At 43.8% G+C, this 22,516-nt stretch overlaps 1 protein-coding gene across 2 annotated transcripts in view; it reads right to left on the bottom strand.

Moving 5' to 3' along the window:
• The window catches only part of LOC126335018 (carcinine transporter-like), a 145,786-nt gene that overhangs the window by 88,107 nt on the left and 35,163 nt on the right, over window positions 1-22,516 (bottom strand). Inside the window, exon 1 of one of the 2 annotated variants that reach the window (XM_049997847.1) lies at window positions 2,725-2,881. The exons of the other annotated variant lie outside the window; for it this stretch is intronic. The gene's annotated coding sequence lies outside the window, so the exon portion shown is untranslated. Of the gene's footprint in view, window positions 1-2,724; window positions 2,882-22,516 lie in introns of those variants that run through there. 2 annotated transcript variants of the gene reach the window in all.

Raw genomic sequence — 22,516 nt, forward strand, 5'->3', positions numbered from 1 at the left:
TGCAGACCACCGGTTCCGTATTGTTCCATCATTGCATTTGGTTTGTCGGCTTCAGCAGGTTATCATTAGTCATTCGTTGGACTGCCACTAGTCTGAGTTAACATCTTGTGAAGTGAATACAACTCTTGGCTGCCTGTCTCATCGCTCGCTGAAAGTGCTTGTACTCAGAGGTCGATTCCTGGAGCAACGCCTGTGACTGGTCCTTGTGTTTTATTATTATATTATTTATTATAATACCTTGTAATGCCTACATTAAAGATTATGTATGCCTACTTAATAGTTCTGGTCGACTTCTGGAATAAATCTAGCAGTGTAAGGGTTGTCTTACAAGGTTTACCTTCATTTTATTTCACCCGTTTGGTGATCGGTTGCTTGTTCTTTTAAAATTAACCTTCGTTATTGTATTTGCTGTTTTACGGCAGGATGTAAATTTGTTTTATATAATTGCCGTTCATGACGTGTAAGGCCTTCAGCTGTAATTGCGGTTATTTGCCTTAAAATTCTAATATGGTATTGGTATTTTCAGCACTAAGCCTTAAAACCTTTTTTACTGCCATGTCTGGCGTCTGATACATTTTGCTCTGTTTGTGGCTACTTATCTGTAATATTTTAATTTTTATAAGTTGTAAATTGCAGCGGGTTATTAAAATTTTTTAATTTATTGCTATTCTTGGCGTGTAAAGCCTTCAGCCGTGATCACAGTGGCTTGTTTTTAAAACATTATCTGTTGTATCTGTATTTTACGGTGTTTTGCTGAATTTTTACGCAATGAAAAATCACTATTATTTTATACTATTGTTCATTCCTTCGTTAATACCGTGTTGTTTTTATTTATTGTTGAGTCTGGAATTACAGCTTTAGAATGAATGTGTATAAGTATAAAAGGCAACCAATAGTAACTGACTACGGCCCCGTCCACAAGAGTAACCGAATCCTGCCTTCCCCTGACCATCAGGTCTCAAATCCTACCTCAATTTGCTGCAGATTTCAGAGCTGGGCCATCAACAAGTGTCAGCGTGCGAACCATTCAACGAAACTTCATCGATATGGGCTTTCGTAGGGAAAGGCCCACTCGTGTACCCTTGAAAACTGCACGACACAAAGCTCTAAGCCTCTGCTGGGCCCGTCAACACCGACGTTGGACTGTTGATTACTGGAAACATGTTGCCTGTTCGGACGAGTCTCGTTTCAGATAGTATCGAGCGGATGAACGTGTACGGGTATGGAGACAACCTCGTGAATCCATGGACCCTGCATGGCAGTAGGGGACTGATGAAACTAGTAGAGCCTCTGTAATTGTGTGGGGTGCGTGTAGTTGGAGAGATATGAGACCCCTGATACGTCTAGATACGACTGACAGGTGACACGTACGTAAGCATACTGTCTGATCACCTGCATCCATTTTATGTCCATTGTGTATTCCGACGGACTTGGGCTGTTCCAGCAGGACAATGCGACAGCCCACACGTCCAGAAATCCTACAGAGTGGCTCCAGGAACATCATTCTAACGCTTCCGATGGCCACAAAACTCCCCCGACATGAACTTTTTTGTGCATATCTGGGATGCCTTGCAAGGTGCTGTTCGGAAGAGCCACCTCCTCGTACCCATACGGATTTATGGACAACCCTACAGGATTCGTGGTGTCAGTTCCTTCCAGCACTACTTCAGACATTAGTCGAGTCCATGCCACGTGGTGTTGCGACACTTCTACGTGCTCGCGGGGATCCTACAAGATATTAGGCTGGTGTACCAGTTTCTTAAGCCTTTCAGTGAGCATTCAATATCGTTTTCCTCTTTTCTGTTTGATAGGGTTTCGTGAAATAACATTATTGGGGCCCTTTTGTAATGTTACTTACTATTGTTATTGTGGTACTTAGGCGAGGTATATTTTGGATGAAGGAGCGTGTTTCAGGAGTTATTTAGAAATTCTGTAAGATTCTCCGTGATGCACAACGTCTTTCACCTAATCTCTCACCCATTACTGTTTTTCGAGCATATAGGTGACTGTCTCTCGCTGTGTAAATAAATCAATGATGAGCCGTGTTGCTCTTCTTTGAATCTTTGTTTTCATTTTGTGGGGCTGCATGCCGAGTCTAGGGAGCCGAGTAAAGTACTGGTATTTTTCTGTAGCTTCGCCAAGCGCAGTCTCACAGAGCGCGTGACATAAGCTGTGAGTCGCTAACATAGAGATTGCACCATATACTTCTATAAAGTTAAATATTGTTCCAAAACTTGGTCAGAGTATGTAAGGTTAAATGTTGTGAATCTCAACATGGTTCACTAGTTAGTTACTTCTGAAACCCAATTTTTGTAAATTGCGAAGAGACATATAATATTCAAGCTAGAAAGTTCTACGTTTCGAATTAAATTCATTTTATCATAAAAAATATGTTAGAAGCTTCTATGAAGATGTTTCAACCACTTTTTGAATTATTAAGAAAAAAAACAATGTTCCTATCTAAATTTTGTAAAACGAGTAAAATTAACTAATCCTTGTTATTAAGCTACAAAACCAAGATGACAGCGCTGTATTCGTTATACGTAACAATGGAGGTGTACCAAGTTCCAAGATAATATTGTAAATATTAAAAATGTACGAAATGAAAACAGAGACAGTTCAGAGGTCACCATCTACCGTTGTTTCCGTTTGGAAGATTTTGTAGTTAACAATTTAAAATTTATCTGGCTACGAACTTTTAGAAACATAAATAGGCTTACTTACAGAAATATGAGGATCGATGTTAGTATTAAAATAACGACGATGTAAATACTTTTGTAGTCACAGACGGTGCTGGCTGGGCGCCATTGCCCGAGCTGGAAGCAGTGTCGGTGCAGGTGTTGCCCTCGCCGTCCTTATACAAAAAACGAGTTGTCCGCACCTGAAAAGTTATTCGATCGTTGTCAGTCAGACGGGAATATGCAACTCTCCGCTACGAATCTGTTCGAGTCCGCTTAAGTCTCGGTGGCGTTAATAATGGCTGACATTGTGTTTCGGTCGAATGATGCGTAACTGGTGAAACTGTGTAAACGCCAACTTGCTTGGATCAAGAGTTTATCTGGAAAGCCTGTGTTTCGTACAAAGTGCTCTTTTTTGTGTGCCGTCCGCTATATTATAAGGACGCTGATTACAAGTCTATGAGATTATTCTCTACTTTTAAGGCAAGCATTTAACTTTTCGTAAATGGGAACAAAGAGTAGAAGTCATCTCTGAACTGTTTCGATTGCTGAGTACGATAGACAAGCTTTAATGATTTTTATACTTATTCTTGTTGGTATGAATACTGATCATAATACGCTGTTTCGTTAAACGACAGCAGACTTTTGTTTATCGTTGTGGTGCCGACTACTTCGCATTACTCTTGCAGACATAGAACATATTTCATTTCAGGCAGGTGAGAAGTAGACCTGTGGAATGAAGACTATGGACAGTACATTCTCCATCACTGTGTGACTGTTCACTCAAATACTTTTATGGTTCTTGTAAAAATTTGTGGCACTCAAAAATTACACAAGACTACCAAACATTTCTACTTATAAAAGTAGAGAACAAACACCAGAAAATATTTAACCCGCTGCCCCACAATTTGGTAAGGGTCGGAGGCCGACGAAGGTCCTTAAAAATTGGTACAACGACAGTTTTGTAATCAATCTCCTTGCGTGTATTACACATCTCGACTATTCTTCTGATAAATCTGAGCATGTTGTCTGCATTTCCCATGGTTGAAATATTTACGTGTGATTTGATAGGGTGCCCTAAGTCCGAAAATTGATTTGGTGCAGTTCTCCACACACTCTGTGCAAACCTGTTGATCTCTGCATATCCACTGCAGCCTACAGTTACTTAGTCTAGACAAGCCTTGGTACTTCTCTACATCTTTTACCTCCATACTATTTTCTCCACAACCCAATTAAGTATTTCTTGATTTCTTAGCACGTGCGCTATCAACCCATCCCTTCTTTTAACCAAGTTCTGTCTTAAGTTTCTTTTTTCGCCTGTTCGATTTGGTGCTATTTCATTCGTAATCCAATCTGTTGCAATGGCGACTGGAACTGATGACTGAAGTTAAGTCCCATAGTGCTCACAGCCATTTGAACCATTTGAACCACCACATCAGCAAGTGCAGCAGGGTCCGCGGCTGTCGCCCATGAAGGAGCTCTGCTGCACTATGTCCGTCAATTGGCGTAGGGCGATAGGTGCTCAAAAACAGGGTGAGGGCCGACGTGGTTGTAGATGTGTCGACCGCCTTAGTCAACTGGTGTTTAAAAGTGCGGACAAGCCTCTCCGCCATGCCTTTGAATGAAGGGTGGAAAGGGGGGCTACGGATATGTTTGATACTGGTGGCCTGACAGAAGTCATGGAAGGAGGATGCCGTGAGTTGGGGACTGTTATCGGAGACCAACGCGTGTGGCAGGCCCTCAATGGCGAGAACCTGGGCCAAGAATGTAGCCTACGTGGAGGTGGATGCCATGCGGACAACAAATGGGTATTTGTAGTAGGCATCAACGATGAGTAATCACATGGATGCAAAAACGGGCCCGCAAAATCGATATGGATGCGATCCAAGTGCTGGCGAGGCACAGGACTGGGTGCAAACAACTGAGGGGGGCTTCCCTGGTGACACGCTCAGACAGTGCACCCACGGACCAGGTGCTCAATATCGCCATCGATGCCGGGCCAATAAACGTAATGGCGAGCCAAAACTTTCATATGGGACATACCCCCCCCCCCCCCCCCCCTCCACCGTACCCGTGGTGTAACAAACCGAGCATCCGGAGGGATGACCACCCGATGGGCATCTGACTCCGTGGCCAACAGAAGGACATCATTGACCACGGAGAGCCTGTGAAACAGGTGGCGCCAGGGGCTGAAATTGGACTGCAGCCAATTAGTAACATAATATGGCCACCTGTGGGCCAAGTAGTTGAGAACCTGTCACAAGATAGGGTCGCGGTGGGTAGTCGCAGCAATGTACACAGCCATAAGAGGCAGACTGTCCAGTGTATCTGGACGGGCAGAGTCCATGTGAAAACAGAGGACCTTCGTTTGGTCAAAGGCAAGAAGGAGGCCTGCTAGGAGATGTGACAAAGTGTCCGCATTCGCATGGTGGGCGGTGGGCATATACCGGATGGTGTAAGTGTAATTATGTAAAAAAATATGCTCAGCACTGGAGACGTTGAGCCGTCTGGTCTGGAAGGTGAGAGTGTGGCCTGAAAAGTGTAACCAAGGATTTATGGTCTGTCAGGAGGATGAACATTGCCCCAAAGAGATAGGTGTGAAATTTTTGGGCAGTGAAAACGATCGCCAGAGCCCCTTTTCAATCTTGGAGTAGTTCCGTTGTGCTGGGGTCAACGTCTTAGAGGCATAAGCGATGGGCTGTTTGGATCAGAGATCCGATGCAAACAACGACGCAAAAGCGGAGCACAGATCGTCGAAGTGCTGAAAGGGAACAGCCGTGGAAACGACCTTAACTTCGTCGGAAATTGAATAGCCAAACAGTTGAAACGCATCCAGGCCAAACATATTCGAGGCCGACGGAAGGTCAACGACAAATAGGGTAAGGAGCCGGGGAACACGCTTGTACGTCGCCTGGACGACCTACCCATGAAGGGGAATGGAACTGTCTCTGTAGGCGACCAAACGGCGAGAGGGAGGCGACAACACAGAACAGCCCAGCCGGGTATATGCCGCCATATTAATCAGGGAGACGGTGGGAACAGTGTAGACCTGAAACTGACCTCCTCAGTGAAAATGCGGAGCGTGAGGAAAAGCTTCCGCGCTGACGGGTCATCCTGTGGGACGACCGAATGCAGAGCATGGACTGTATCTTGAGGCCTAGGAGCGGCAGGATTGGAGAGAGTCGAGCGACTACGACAAACCGATCGGATGTGGCCCTCCTTGTTACACAGCGTCCACGCTTTCCAGCGATGGGGACAATCAGCCTGCGAAGGGCAGTAAAGCACTGTGGGCAAGCTGGAAGTAGACCGCGCGACCGGCGACGAGGGGCGACCGAAGGCGCCGATGCCATAGAGACATCAGACAACGAGGAGTGCCGACGGCGCTGGCCTCTGTTGGCCGCGCCATAAGATGCTCGGCAGCCGCTTGAGCTATTTCAAAGGAGAGGGCAATGCGGAGAATCTCTTCCGAGGAGGGGTTGTCGAGTTTCAGTGCCACAGTACGGACCTCAGGATCGGGAGGCAGCTGAACCACCGCGCCGGCCGGGGTGGCCGAGCGGTTCTAGGCGCTACAGTCTGGAACCACGCGACCGCTACGGCCGCAGGTTCGAATCCTGCTTGGGGCATGGATGTGTGTGATGCCCTTAGGTTAGTTAGGTTTAAGTAGTTCTAAGTTCTAGTGGACTGATGACCTCAGAAGTTAAGTCCCATTGTGCTCAGAGCCATTTGAACCACCACATCTCGGATCAGGGGGTCCGCATACGAAGCCTTACACTGCTGATGGGTGCACATAAAATCGCATCAACAGCTGAGACCCTGCAAGTCCGTGACCCAGGAACGATACGATTGACCACGATGTTTATGGTACTGGTGGAACTCCAGGCGACAGGCGACCACATGGTAGCGTTGGCAATAACAGTTTGTCAGCAAAAGGCAGATCTCCTGAAAAGAGAGAGCCACAGGATCGGACAACAGTGCCAACTTGCGGAGAAGAAAGAACGTGTCTGGGGAGGCCCAAGACAAAAACAACGACCACTGCACGGAGTCGTCCGTGACTTGAAAAGTTGTAAAATATTGTTTCAGCAGGTGTAAGTAGGTTTCTTAGTCCTCTTTAGCGCCATTAAAGAGTGGAAACGGCGGCGGACGTGGGAAACCATCGGACACCCGAGGACTCTGAAGCTGTTGTGGTAACGCGTCCCGGGCATCGACTTTGTCTGTTAGCAGCTGCAGCGACTTTTGTAAGATGTCTAACTGAAGCTGCTGCTGCTGCTGCGTGAGCTGCTGCTGTTGCTCCAGCAGACAGACCAACTTCACCTCCATACCAACAACGACCACTGTTTACCTCGTCGCCAAAATGTTGTAACGGCTACCGGAACGGTCGCGGGGTTGAAGTGGCGGAAAGCGCGGCGGGAACCGCGGAGCGCTCCGCGAACCACAACACAACGGGAGAGGATGGACATACCAACGCAGGACAGAACGAACAACGAGAAGATAGAAACAACGGAGTCACAGGAAAACCTAAGAACCATGTCCATTCGTACACAGAACAAGAAAGTAAATAAGCTGTCTAAGGCGAGGCGATGTGTCCCGAGATGTACGCAAGGTTAGACTGGCTGGCTGAGCGAGAGGCAGGCGCTTAAATACTCTATCGGCGGCGCCGCTATTGGCCGCTGGAACCACGTGTTCCACTGTGGTGCCCTCACACTATAAGCGGGTCAGGAGGCGCTCGCCGCCACAGCTTATGGCGCGATGGTGCAGAGACCTCTAGGGGTCTTCGACGTCCACGACGTCTGGCGGAGATTCAAATGCCGCGGCGCGCGGTACCAGACAATCTATCCTTATAATTGTAGTCATTCCACTTTAAATAGCCCTGAACAGAAACCCGTATATGCTTGAGGGTCTTGACTGAGTAGGGTGACTGATCGTCGACCATGCAATCAAATGACATCGGATGCTTTCGTACGTTTACGCGTATCACATTAAATTCACCCTGAGGGTCAACTGCCAGTCTTTGCACCTGGCATGGCTCACCCAAAAGTTCCCTTGTATTTCGCAGCATGTCTGGAACCAAAGGACAGAAGAGATTCATACTAGCTACAAGCAGTGAAGTAGTGCTTCCCTCAGGGTGAGCATAGTATGTGATGACTAGCATCTTGTCCACGTATCAGTAATGCACGGAAGAGCTTTGTCCACAGTGTCAGTTCTAAGCTAGAGGAGCTGTATGGATGATGGCTCAGGGACACATCACATTTCACATAATAATATGAACAAAGATGATGACAGATTCAGAAATAGCATGCAAATTAGAAATTGTCCAATGATATTCTTCGTCTATGGTGCCAAAGAGGCAGAGTCAGACATTTAATTTATATATATCTGAATACATAGTTGAAAAAGTCACTAGAGGATAATACATACTTTGTAAAGGCCACTAGGGATTACAGTATGGTGGGACAGAGATTCTGAAGTGGGATATGGGATTGGAGGCGTATCCTGGAGCAGATATAGATTCACATCTCAATACAGTAAAGATTCAGAATAAGCTCAAGCTTAATGGAATCATTCGGAAGAATCTGTCTGTAATGAATTATGGTTACTGGGCCACCAATTTTATAAAAGACCTAGTACTGTTCTCGGAAATGTGATAGTTGAGTTAGAATGGTTGTGCAAAGATTCAACCAACAAAGATGCCTTGTTTATAGCGGGTGGGCCAGGCAACAGTACTGACGGAGATCCTGAATACAATACAAAACCTGACCTGGTAAAGATAGCATCAACATCGAGACGTGACAGTGTTGAATTTGTTTGTATTCCGAGACTCCTCGATCGACCTCAAATAAACTCTTTTGCCAGCAGAGTGAATTTGCGGTAGGAATGGCTGCTTACGTCAGGTGAAGGGAGAAGCATTGAAGTCGTTCCTGTTTATTCTGTCAGTAGATAGGGTTATACTACACATGGTCTTCAGCTCAACAGGTTCACTTTAACAGGAAAAGGGAGACTAAAGTGGCTGGGCTAATATCAGAAAACCGAAGGAGGAAGGTACTATAAACAGTGGTAAAGTGATTACAGATGTCACAGAAGCACCTTCGTGGGATAGAAAAGGCGGTAAGAAAGATAAAGCAACCACGTTTTAAGATATCTATAATTGAAGCAAACATTCAATTTGAGGAAGAACAGCGTAAATTGTGAATGTTGCACCTCTACAAAGGACTGTTTGATGAAAACGGCAGTCACTAGAATTTTTCCCTCACTATTGTATCTCAGTCTGTTAAAAATGTCAGCTATTCTTATTCTGTCGCAATATTCAAGTACTGAGGCATAAAATTAATGAATCTCCCATCTGCACCGATGAGTTGGAGGCGTCAAACATAGTTGATGTAAGCTGCCTTTCTAAGTATCGTATGACCACTGATGTAGCTGTACTGCATTCAGGTAAGTATCAACATTTCTGTAGAGCACAAAAGGAGCAAAGAGGAATTGCTACATTCATAAGCAATTGCCAAATAGTTGTGAACGTAGACATTAATAAAGTTTCGCTACAGCATTATTTCAAACGATCCGCAAATGGTACAGAATATCACTGCAAAACTTTTAAATAAGTTAGTGTATACGGAGTTGCAGCAAGTGATTTTAATCTGTTTGTATATCATTTTAAAGCTCTGTTTGCTTGTTTAGTAGTATAAATAAGGGAAGAAGCAAAGGTTACTGGTGATTCCAATATAGTTTTCCTTAAAATTTGTTGCAGTACGAATTCATTACAGTCAGTAACATTATCATTCATCTTAACTATTACTGTAAACTTGCCAACTAGGGCAGTTAAGTGCTCAAAACCAGCTATTAATAATGTCTTTATTGATAAGTCTACCGAACAAAATCACAATGCAAAACCATTAGTTAATGACCCCTCAGGATATGTATAATCTGCTTTAATTGTTTCCCAAAATTAAGGAATAAAAAATACAAAACTGCACCTCCGATATTTTACTTGTTCAAGAAATTTCACAGTGCAGTCATAAGATTTTATCGAATGACTGGCGTTTTATACAATTAACAAAATAGCCAACAAATGATTCACGTCACAAAGATTCTAGAAAGTTGTTCAACGTAATTCAGTAACTGTTGACAGGGACTCGTTTTGCGATTCTGTGGAAATTCAATAATGTTCCACAAGGGTAAATACTATGGCTACTGTGTTTCCATGTCATAATCATCCCCTGCCTTTGTAGAGAAGTGAGTAAAACTGTATTTGCGGTGTCTGAATTTTCAAGAAGAAGCTACTCTGCTGGCTAATTACCTAACTGCATCATGTATAGATGAAGGGATATGCACTTCAGTATAAAAATCCAATTAAACGATATTTTCAAATATACTCGTAGTATATATTCGGATCCCAAACGCATCAGATGAATTAATATGAACAGAATATTTATAACAAAATTAAATTATTCATAACTTTGGAAATATGATTGTCTCCCAAAATCTAATCAGCATAGCAAATCGTTTAAGACAAGACACTTTCCATAACATTTTAGAGTCGGTTTAAATTTCGTAAAAACTACATTTATTTTATCTCGTTAAGATGGCAGAACGATTTGTGGACGGAATAGATGACTAAAAAATTGTTGCTATCACATTTCTGTATATTCTGACTGTTTTTTAAATATGCAAGTGGCGATGTTTTTTGTGTTGAAAGTAATATAAATTATAATATTGCTCGCGAACAGGCGGCTTACTTCTCCTATGAAGTACATACTTTACTTTGTTGTTGTGGTATAATGTCGCCTAAAGCTGTAGGGAGAAGCATGTCTATATATAGATTTTTAAGGGATGCCGCAAGCAGTTCAGGGTTAGATGACATTGAGGTATTTCTTGTGGCTGTCTGCCAAAATTAAATTGGTATCAATAAAATATATGGCTGATGTTCGTCATGGTGCATCTTGTAAATCGTGATTATTCATATCTATGTTTACTAATAAACCATTTACTGTGAATTAATGTTTCTACTTATTTGTTAATACACGGAACTTACAACCTTTAGTACAAGTGAATCCACGAACCAATTTCCTGGATTGATGTGCAGTCAAAATACTTCATCGTTATAACTGACCCTATCCATTACTTGTATCGATGAGGTTATTTAACTTATATTTAGCTGAGGCTTTACAGCAAATGCCAGACTGAGATTCATTGGAAGAATCCTAAGGAAATGCAATCCGAAAACAAAGGAAGTAGGTTACAGTACGCTTGTTCGCCCACTGCTTGAATACTGCTCAGCAGTGTGGGATCCGCACCAGATAGGGTTGATAGAAGAGATAGAGAAGATCCAATGGAGAGCAGCGCGCTTCGTTACAGGATCATTTAGTAATCGCGAAAGCGTTACGGAGATGATAGGTAAACTCCAGTGGAAGACTCTGCAGGAGAGACGCTCAGTAGCTCGGTACGGGATTTTGTTAAAGTTCCGAGAACATACCTTCACCGAAGAGTCAAGTAGTATATTGCTCCCTCCTACGTATATCTCGCGAAGAGACAATGAGGATAAAATCAGAGAGATTAGAGCCCACGTACAATACGAGACTGGAATAGAAGGGAGAACCGATAGAGGTACTCAGGGTACCCTCCGCCACACACCGTCAGGTGGATTGCGGAGTATGGATGTAGATGTAGGTCCGGACATCCAGTGAGAGGTAACGTCACAAGTGCAAGGCTCTAAACAACTTCGAGAGACTTCTGTACAGTACAAAAGGAGTATATCAAGTGGATGCCCTTAAATTTGTATTTTAAAATAAAGCATTTATCATTCAAAGTTTTCATTTATATGGGAAAACTATTGAGAATGATACGCGCAGAAATACGCGCACATTTCTGTACGATAGTTCAAACAGTGTTATGCACGTGTAACTTATTCTTCTCTTTTGCCTTCACTGGCTAATGTAACAGTTTCGTTTCGATGAGTGCATATTATTAATCAAAAATACCACTGGAATATTTATGAAGAGGAATGGGAAATTAGATTTCCACACTTAACCAACGGCCTGCATGTATGTCGCGAAGTTACTCTGCAACTCTATCTGACTGCCGTTTTCTGCACTAAGAGTGTTGTTAGTTGCTTCAAAATATGATAGTCCAGAGAGGGACAGAGTAAAACCATGGAAAGTAAACTAAGGTGCTCTAAGTTGTTCTTGTAGTAGACAGCAGCATTTAGTTTCTGTACAATATACTGAATATGATACTTACAGGAGAGCTTTTCACCACCCTCTTTTCCTATGAATTAAAGATGTTTGACTTCACTGATCATTTGATCAGATTGTGACAGCACAACTGCTGTGCTACAAGACTTAGGGTCTTGTGCTTCAGAAAGTGTGTGTTCTACATTTCGTTCCAGTTAAGCATCAAATGTTTTTCTATAATTCATGAGGTAATTATGTTCCCTACCCTAGCTGTAAATCTTCCACAAAGGCACTTGTGTATCCACAAGTAGGTAAAATGTAACACCTACCATGTTTAGTGGGAGATAACTGATGCACAAGTACAGGGTCATTTGGTACATGGGGACAACTTGCACAGAACAAAGGTCGTATGGACACATGGCCAGAGATGATTTTCGGGAGAGGTACACCCACTTGGAGGTGGAGTTAAAAGACCTCTGACAGTATAGGTTTAAATGACTGAAACCACACAGAATAATACACGAGGCAAGTGGGAATCTTCTGCCTGAGCTAATGTTTCAGCTCCACACTCCACTACAGGTGTATTGTTAAGAACACTCGCTGCCGTTATGGTTGGAGTCCTGACAGCAAGTACAGATAACAGCAGCACCTGTTGCAAAATCATGCGAAATTTTACAAATATTGTAATAAATTATTTGTTATAAATACAAAATTTCAGTCAACAAAAGTCTAATGTCAAGACAGTTCCTCTACCTTTTATAACTATAGAGGCGTTGCGACTGTCAACAATGTAGCAAATACAGTTCTTTCAAGAACACAGAACTGATGGCTCCGCCTGGCCATTCAGTGGTCGGCATGTCTCCAATGTGGAGGACCTGGGTTCAATTCCTGGTACACGGATTTTTCCTTGCTGGGAGGACTGGAACTTGGTGCACTCACCCCCATGAAGCCAACTGAGGAGCTATTTGAGAGAAAAGTAGCGGCTCCAGTATCGAGAAAGCCGACAAAGGCCAGGAGAGCCGTGTGCTTACCATACGTCCCTCCATATCGCAACCAAACGACGCCATTGGCAGAGTGTGACGCGGCGGTCGGTCGAACACGGAGCTTTGCTTGCCTCTGTTTCTGAATTGATGTATTGTCAGAAGTGTTTTCGGTTCCTCGAGGTAGTTTAGACGAGCATCGTGTGGTATTCCCCATGTCTCAGGATGGGTGGCGAGGAGGGACTTTCTTCTTTTGTGAATTTCCTGCGCTGTGCTCATAACTCCTGCTGTACAGAGTGAGTCGTCTAAGACGTGACGCAGCTTTTATTTCGTGAAGGTTTCAAGATACTGAACCGAGGTTCACTGCAAGTGACAGTACGGAGAGGGACATATAATTTTGTTGCGCCGTCTTAGACCTATCAGTATAGATATTTAAGCAACCGTTGTTATAATGGACCGACATACTTTTATAAGACTTGACATGGTCACCTTTGTGGAGCACGCCATCTTAATTTTTGGAATGAAATTTGTTTGTCTTGCTTCCACATTTATAAAGTGATAATTGGTTGCGACAGTCGAAGCAGTCTTGTTTATATCAAATTTCATTACGGTCAGTAACTCATCACGTGTGGTCCAAAGACATCCTGCGATCCTGTGTCACTAAGACTCACGCTGGTGTTTAAACGACACATTACGTGTCTGTACTACATGTAACAAGTTACTCGATGCAACCAAATTTTAATCATACTGTATGAATAAGATTTGCTTGAAATGTCGAAACCGGTCATCATTTTATACTGAAGGTTATATAACACTGACAGCATGCCAAAGCCACTGAAAAGGTGAGCACAGTGATACACTACTGGCCATTAAAACTGATACACCACGAAGATAACAGATGGGAAATTTAACCGACAGGAAAAAGATGCTGTGATGTGCAAACGATTAGCTTTTCAGACCATTCACACAAGGTTGGCGCCGGTGGCGACACCCACAACGTGCTGACACGAGAAAACTTTCCAACCGATTTCTCATACACAAATAGCAGTTGACCGACGTTGTCTGGTGAAACGTTGTTGAGATGCCTCGTGTAAGGATGAGATATGCATACCATCACGTTTCCGACTTTGATAAAGGTCGGATTGTAGCCTATCACGATTGCGGTATATCGTAACGCGACATTGCTGCTCGCGTTGGTCGAGATCCAATGACTGTTAGCAGAATATGGAATCGGTGGGTTCAGGAGGGTAATACGGAACGCCGTGCTGCAACCCAACGGCTTCGTATCGCTAGGAGTCGAGATGACAGGCATCTTGTCCGCATGGCTGTAACGGATCGTGCAGCCACGTCTCGATCCCTGAGTCAACAAATGGGGACGTTTGCACAACAACAACCATCTGCACGAACAGTTCGACGACGTTTGCAGCAGCATGGACTGTCAGCTCGCAGACCATGGCTGCGGTTACCCTTGACGCTGCATCACAGACAGGAGCGCCTGCGGTGGTGTACTCAACGACGGACCTGGGTGCATGAATTGCAAAAAGTCATTTTTTCGGATGAATACAGGTTCTGTTTACAGCATCATGATGGTCGCATCCGTGTTTGGCAACATCGCGGTGAACGCACATTGCAAGCGTGTATTCGTCATCGCCATACTGGCGTATCGCCTGGCGTGATATGGGGTGCCATTGGTTACACGTCTCGGTCACCTCTTGTTCGCATTGACGGCACTTTGAACAGTGGACGTTACATTTCAGATGTGTTACGACCCGTGGCTCTACCCTTCATTCGATCCCTGCGATGTGAAGGGTAGAGTTTGAATGTGTCTATCACTAGTTTTGAGTGGTATTGCGAAATTTTTTCCCCACAGGATAACCCTAGTCGTATGGCATCATCAGTTTTTGACTTGTATTGCGATTTTATGCCGTCCGTATTTAGCACTATGCACATGCTTGTGTAATTAGTCCTGATCTTTATGATTATTACGTAATTTGGACTGATCCTTGCGTCCGTTTCCCAACCAAAATAAATAAAGTACACTAACGTAAACTTCGTCACGTGCATCTGGACAGTTTCCATGTGTTGGGAGAAACACTTGGGCTTTTCATCCAGTGGAATAAGGGTTTGAGTCCTGGAAAGGGCTCCACTATTTTTAACTTCACGTCACTTCCAAGCTCTCTGGACGGTTTCCATGTGCTGGGTGGGGGGTTGCACTTGGGCTTTTCACCCCATAAAATCAAGGCTAGAGTCCTAGAAAGGGTACCACCAATTTTAATTTCCCATCAATGCGAAGCGCCTCTGGTGGTATAATTGTGTTAATGGGTTGCACTTGTGTTTTCTTTCCAGGAGGACCAAGGTACAGAAACAATATCAAGTTAATAAAAGTAATACGTTAGAAAACGTTGATTAAAGTGTCAACTCTTGCAGCGAGTTAGATATCAACATTCTACTGTCCCAATATCTTCGTCATTCATGGAGTTCTAGATCTGAGTAGCGACATACGTCCTAACTTTTAGAAAGAAGTATTCGCAATTTCTTTTCTATTCTTAAAACTTTAGTTTTGGGCCAAAATATTGTTTCCTTTATTATATCTTTTGAAGGAACGAAACGCTGGAAAAACTCCACCGTTGTAATAAAGAAACCCTTACTGAAGTTACTACAATTAAGATAAAGATAAGATGATAAATGTTCCTGTAGTCACCATGCAAATAGTTGCCGCCACTGCTCATGTGATGGAGGAAGTGGTTTCAGCATAATGATGTCATGCGCGGTCTGTACCATCGTGAAACGCTTTTGCTTGAGAGCCAATACTGATATTGTGGGGCGAGACATGGGGCCGCATATGTACCGATCTTACTTTTAATTGGTAACCGAGAGGGAGGGGCACGATTACTTGGCCGTCCCCCTATCCCCCTCATCGTTAAAAGTTGGCACCATTCGGAAGACTTCATATCGTCTGTTCTCTGTTTCAGATTGCTGCCAACCTCAGCCACCTCAAAGTTGTGACGCTGTAGTTGCCTCACGAATTGTTGTGTTGATTGGGTTAGAGGATGATTAAGTGGTCAATAACAGTAATTTAGGCTACGTTATTGTTGTTGTAATCTTCAATCAGATGATTGGCTTGATGCAGCTCTCCATGCTACTCTGTCCTGTACAAGCTTCTTCATATCCGAATACATACCGCAACGAACATCCTTCTAAATGTGCTTGCTGTATTCATCTCTTCGTCTTCCTCTGCGACTTTTACCCCCCTCACTCCCCTGCAGTACTAAATTGCGGACCGCTTGATGTCTTAGGATATGTCCTAGCAACTTATCCCTTCTTCTAATCAGGCTATACAACAAATTTCTTTCCTCGCAAGTTCTCTTCAATAGCTCCTCATTAGTTACGTGATCTACCCATGTGATTTTCAACATTCTTCTGTGGCACCGCATTTCAAAACCTTCTGTTCTCTACTTGTCTAAACTGATTACCATCTATGTTTCATTCCATACATGGCTACACTCCAGACAAATACTTCCAGAAAAGGCATCCTGCGTTTAAATCTGTATTCGATGTTAATAAATTTCTCTTCTTCAGAAACGCTTTTCTTGCCAATGCCAGTGTTAATTTTATTTCCTCTCTACTTCGGCCATCATCAGTTATATGGCTGCCCAAATAACAAAGCTCACCTACTACTTTAAGTGTCTCGTTTCCTAATCTAATTACCTCCGCTTTAGCTGATTTAATTCGACTACATTCCATTATCCTTCGCCGGCCGGGGTGGACATGCGGTTCTAGGCGCTTCAGTCTGGAACCGCGCGATCGTTGCGGTCGCAGGTTCGAATCCTGCCTCGGGCATGGATGTGTGTGATGTCCTTAGGTTAGTTAGGTTTAAGTAGTTGTAAGTTCTAGGGGACTGATGACCTTAGAAGTTAATTCCCATAGGGGTCAGAGCCATTTGAACCATTATCCTTCAACTTGTATGTAAATGAATTATGCAATATGAGACATGATCGTGAATGTTAAAACTGTATATTTTGAATGTCATTTTCCTTGTACCTATTGCGTCGTATTACAACAGTCTTAATTTAATTTCATATTCCTTGCTAGAAATATGTACGTCATTTGAAGATGACTGTCTCTACAATGCGCATCCGCGAATTCATGTTACTTCCTTGCCAGAATTTATACCATAGCAGCTGATCCGTGTTAGTCTCTCTCGCTCTTGAGTTGTCATCGTTGGACGACAAACAAACATTCCGCCTCTCACATCCTTTACCCCCGCAATGTCCGTGCTATTTAACTCCTCTGCCGCTGACGTAAGCGGCCAATGTTACTTAGATCACGGCCGACTTCACTAACAGGAACTAAAATCAAGCGCATCTTGAAATATTATTGTCTCTGTAACTATATTAGTTTGTTACTTAGGAGGGAAGAAACACTCTTAAGAAGTTCTTAACGTTTATTGATGTTTTATAAATCGACTGTAAGTTGCTAGATGCATCAAAACATATGATAAAAATATATGCACAGTCACTTCCACAAGAAAGTGTACGCTGTAATGTCAAATGTAACGCCCGCAGCGATATCTCTGGTAGTGGTTCAAAATGTCTCTGAGCACTATGGGACTCAACACCTGAGGTCTTCAGTCCCCTAGACTTAGAACTACTTAAACCTAACCAACCTAAGGACAGCACACACATCCACACCCAAGGCAGGATTCGAACCTGCGACCGTAGCAGCAGTGCGGTTCCGGACTGAAACGCCTAGAACAGTGGCCGGCTCTGGTAGTGGTCTCGAACCTATAATCAATGCGCTTTTGCACAGTGCATAGATAAGCAGCGTGAGAGTTGAATGTTTTGTTTTGTCGGGTGCAGTTTAGGCTGTTTGCACTTATTTACAGCCAATTTAAAAGCTAAAAAAATGTGCAATATTTATCAAAAATGCCTTCTGAAGTCCGTTAAGGAGCTGTTTGGTTCGAACGAGGCAAACTGGGTGCTTCAAGAGGATAATGATCCGAAACACCGCAGCCGTCTCTGCACAGCGTGGAAACAAGACAGTAGGGTGCACACGACGGATTGACCTGCAATGTTTCCGGATGCAAATCCGATCGAAAATTTTTGGTCGTATATTAAGATGAAGTTTCAAGGAAAGACAATACATACTTTGAAGCAACTGAGAATATGCAGAAAATCTGGTGAAAAGCTTGCCAAAAAGGTGCCAAGCTACAATCGATAATGGAGTCGATTGGATTAAGTATTAGGTAATTGTGAAATTAGTAATAACATGTTTTTCCATGTGAATAGTGTCTTATATTTCATACAGATAACGGCGTACACTTTTTGTTTAACTGAATATATGTATGTGTGTGCGTAATTTAGACATCTGCTCCAAAACCAATGGACAGACTGCAACCGAACTTGGTCACGTATCACGTACTGTCAGACAACAATCTCTGTGAGGGCCGCGTTATTAGGGCCTCCCGTAGGGTAGACCGATCGCCTGGGGGAAGTTTTACGATCTGACGCCACTTCGGTGTTGATGGGGATGAAATGATGATGATTAGGACAACACAACACCCAGTCCCTGAGCGGAGAAAATCTCCGACCCAGCCGGGAATCGAACCCGGGCCCTTAGGATTGACATTCTGTCGCGGTGACCAATCAGCTATTGGGGGCGGACGCTGCGGGGGTAAAAACCACTAACCTATCGTAGTTCAAGAAATATGACGTCATAAACAATGCGATGCGTAAAAAACATCCGCATCGTGCATTGCGTTTAAATTTATTGCTTCCATGCTAGTGACTCTATTCGCAATAAATTTCGCAGACAGTACTCACATATGTCACTAAACGCACCTCCAAAATTATATCATGGTGCCAGAGGAAGTTCAGCAGATTCGACATCATTAACACTAAAATACTGTCTCATTCTGCACGAAGTTTTAATTTATTACTTTTGTGCTAGTAACACTATTCGCGACACGCTTTGCAGACAATATTCACATACGCCGCTGAATGTACCTACAAAATTATATCCTTATATGACACATAGCGTATATTAGGAGATATGACATCATAAACCTGAGATAAGTGAAAAACTGTCGCGTCATCCATGACATTTAAAGTTATTACATCTTTGCTACTAACTGTATTCACACATTTCTCAGACAGTACGCACATATACCGCTGAATGTACCTACACAAATATGACAATGTACGAGACACATTTTAAGAGATATGACATAAATACAGAGAGGCATGAAAAAGTGCCGTGTCATGCACGAAGTTCCGATATACACTACGGGCCATTAAAACTGCTACACCACGACGATGACGTGCTACAGGCGCAGAATTTAACCGACAGGAAGAAGATGCTGTGATATGCAAATGATTAACTTTTCAGAGCATTCACACAAGGTTGGCGCCGGTGACGACACCTACAACGTGCTGACATGAGGAAAGTTTACAACCGATTTCTCATACACTAAATAGCAGTTGCCCGGCGTTGCCTGGTGAAGCGTTGTTGCGATGCCGCGTGTAAGTAGGAGAAATGCGTACCGTTTCCGACTTTGATAAAGGTCGGATTTTAGCCTATCACGATTGCGGTTTATCGTATCGCGACATTGCTGCTCGCATTGGTCGAGATCCAATGACTGTTAGCAGAATATTGAATCGGTGGTTTCAGGAGGGTAATACGGAATGTCGTGCTGGATCCCAACGGCCTCGTATCACTAGCAGTCGAGATGACAGGCATCTTATCCGCATGGCTGTAACGGATCGTGCAGCCTCGTCTCGGTACCTGAGTCAACAGATGTGGACGTTTGCAAGACAATAACCATCTGCACGAACAGTTCGACGACGTTTTGAAGCAGCATGCACTATCAGCTCGGAGACCATGGCTGCGGTCACCCTGGACGCTGTATCACAGTCAGGAGCATCTGCGATGGTGTTCTCAACGACGGACCTGGGTGCACGAATCGCAAAACGTCATTTTTTCGTATGAATCCAGGTTCTGTTTACAGCATCATGATGGTCGCATCCGTGTTTGGCGACATCGCGGTGAACGCACAATGGAAGCGTGTATTCGTCATCGCCATACTGGCGTATCGCGTGGCGTGATGGCATGGGTGCTATTGGTTGCACGTCTCGGCCACCTCTTATTCGTATTGACGGCACTTTGAACAGTGGACGTTACATTTCAGATGTGTTACGACCCGTGGCTCTACCCTTCATTCGATCCCTGCGAAACCATACATTTCTGCAGGATAATGCACGACCGCATGTTGCAGGTCCTGTGCAGGCCTTCCTGGATACAGAAAATGTTCGACTGCTGCCCTGGCCAGAACATTCTCCAGATCTCTCACCAACTGAAAACGTCTGGTCAATTGTGCCCGAGCAACTGCCTCGCCACAATACGCCAGTCACTAATCTTGATGAACTGTGGTATCGTGTTAAAGCTGCATGGGCAGCTGTAACTGTACACGCCATCCAAGCTCTGTTTGATTCAATGACCAGGCGTATCGAGGCCGTAATTCTTCTTCTTCTGGGTGCTGATTTCTCAGGATCAATGCACCCAAACTACATGAAAATGTAATTACATGTCAGTTCTAGTATAATATATTTGCTCAATGAATACCCATTTATCATCTGCATTTGTTCTTGGTGTAGCAATTTTAGTGGTCAGTAGTGAATATCGCTTGTTAATAGGTCCCGCGTTCGAGTCTCGGTCGGGCACACAGTTTTAATCTGCCAGGAAGTTTCTTAGCTTGTTAATGTTGGCGTTGAAACTTTTACTAAATTTTTTTTTGAGAAATGTGCTAAAATTGAAAGACAGGTGCAGATAATTATAGGGATATATCGCTGACGGCTTTTGTAGTATTATCGAGTATGCTTTATGCTGTTGTGTTATGACGTCTTTGGAAAATGAAAATCTCCTCCGTAAAAATCAACAAGAATTCCTCCATGAGATCCACAACACTGTACACAACGGCGCTCAGGTTGATGCCGAGTTCCTTGACTTCGGGAAGTCGTTTGACACCGTGCCGAACTTTCGTTTAGCGAAAAAGAATAGGCGTTTATCGAGTACCGGAGGAGATTTGCGACTATATTCAAGACTTCCTTGCAGAAAGAACTCAATACGTCACTCTTAATGGAACGAAATCAACAGACGTAACTGTAGGTTTAGGACTACCCCAAGGAAGTATGACGAGACCGCTACTGTTTACAATGTATACTCATGTTCCGAGAAAGCAGAACGCTTTGAACGACTAGAGATAGAATGCTCATATTCACAGTGAAGCCGCCCGCTAAACTCGCTGGGAAGAGCAGATAATTAGGATTGTGGAAAGGGCCAAATAAGGTTGGGGTCCATTTCACCTAGTAATTGTAATTTACTGTAATTTAACAACACATTTACAACCAAAGCGGCATATAGCCGACCTTTACCAAATGCAATTCTTTCACGGCTGAAGGCCTCCATACAAGAAACCTTAAGAAAATCAACAAGATAAAATCCAATTAAAATAGCAATAAAATAATTAAAAAACAACATCTATGACTTCTAGGTGGAAAGCCTCAAGGCAAGGTAGATAGAACATACATATGCAAGGTGCAATGCAAATGGCTGAAGGCCACAATTAGATTTCAAAATTTTAAAATATATTATCATCATCTTTTAAAGACAGAAGGCCGCAATTTTTAAGCTTGAAAGACAATTTTAAGAATAAAGTTGCAAGGCTGAAAGCCCATAGTTAATTTTCCAAATTAAAAAAATATAACCATAAGACTTAAATTTTAAGTAGCTGAAAGCGGATAATTAAACACCGGTGGGAAAGACAATAAAGATAACGGCACTCAGACGCCTCCAGGGAGGTCAGTCTGCCCTGGTTAACTTAGGTGAGACAGGTGGTGAGCCCAAGTATACTTGATCCGTCGGAACCCAACCTGGGGTCAGCCACGGACAGACCGACAAAACGACTTCCTTGCCACCGACTGGTACATGAGAAGTCAAACACCAAAATGTTACTGACGTAATTATCCACAATCAAATATGTATATGTATTAAGCTATCAAAACCTTGGATACTTGAAAGCACTGCTCAACCTTGACGTCCGAGGTCGGTGAGCCACGAAGCTCGTAGCAGTCGGACAGCTTCACACACACTCTGACACTGCGCAGGGGCCGGCAGAGGACCCAGCCGACCGTGTCGCTCGGAGATATCCTCCCTGGTCGCTCCAACCGACCGACTGCTCCCAGAATGCCGACAACATCTCAAATAGTGATCAGTGGAAATAAAGCTAACTACAAACACAACCTGACAAACACTTGCACGGGGACCTGAACGATACCCAACAGTAACTAACCATACACGAAGACAACCGACTCATGAACGATCGGCGAGCCAAAACGCGTCGTCCTGTAGTACGACCGACCGACGATCCACCAAGACCGTAGCCCGGCTCAAGTGATGCGTGGTGGCAATGATCGTGCGAGCCATGTCGACACAGACCTCACTTCTGCTCCACCCGACTGCACTAGTACCCCATCACAACTCCGACTGACAGGTCCGTACTGCGCTCCAGACGCGTTCCAACTGACCCGAACTCGCAACCTAAACTCCTTACGGCAGACAACGACCGGGAAGTAGTAGCAGTCGAGCAAAGATACTACGATAGGGGATATATCGATATACGCTGCTAACGCCGCTCAAT

The sequence above is a fragment of the Schistocerca gregaria genome, chromosome 2 (genome assembly GCF_023897955.1).
Source record: "Schistocerca gregaria isolate iqSchGreg1 chromosome 2, iqSchGreg1.2, whole genome shotgun sequence".
NCBI classification, from domain to species: domain Eukaryota; kingdom Metazoa; phylum Arthropoda; class Insecta; order Orthoptera; family Acrididae; genus Schistocerca; species Schistocerca gregaria.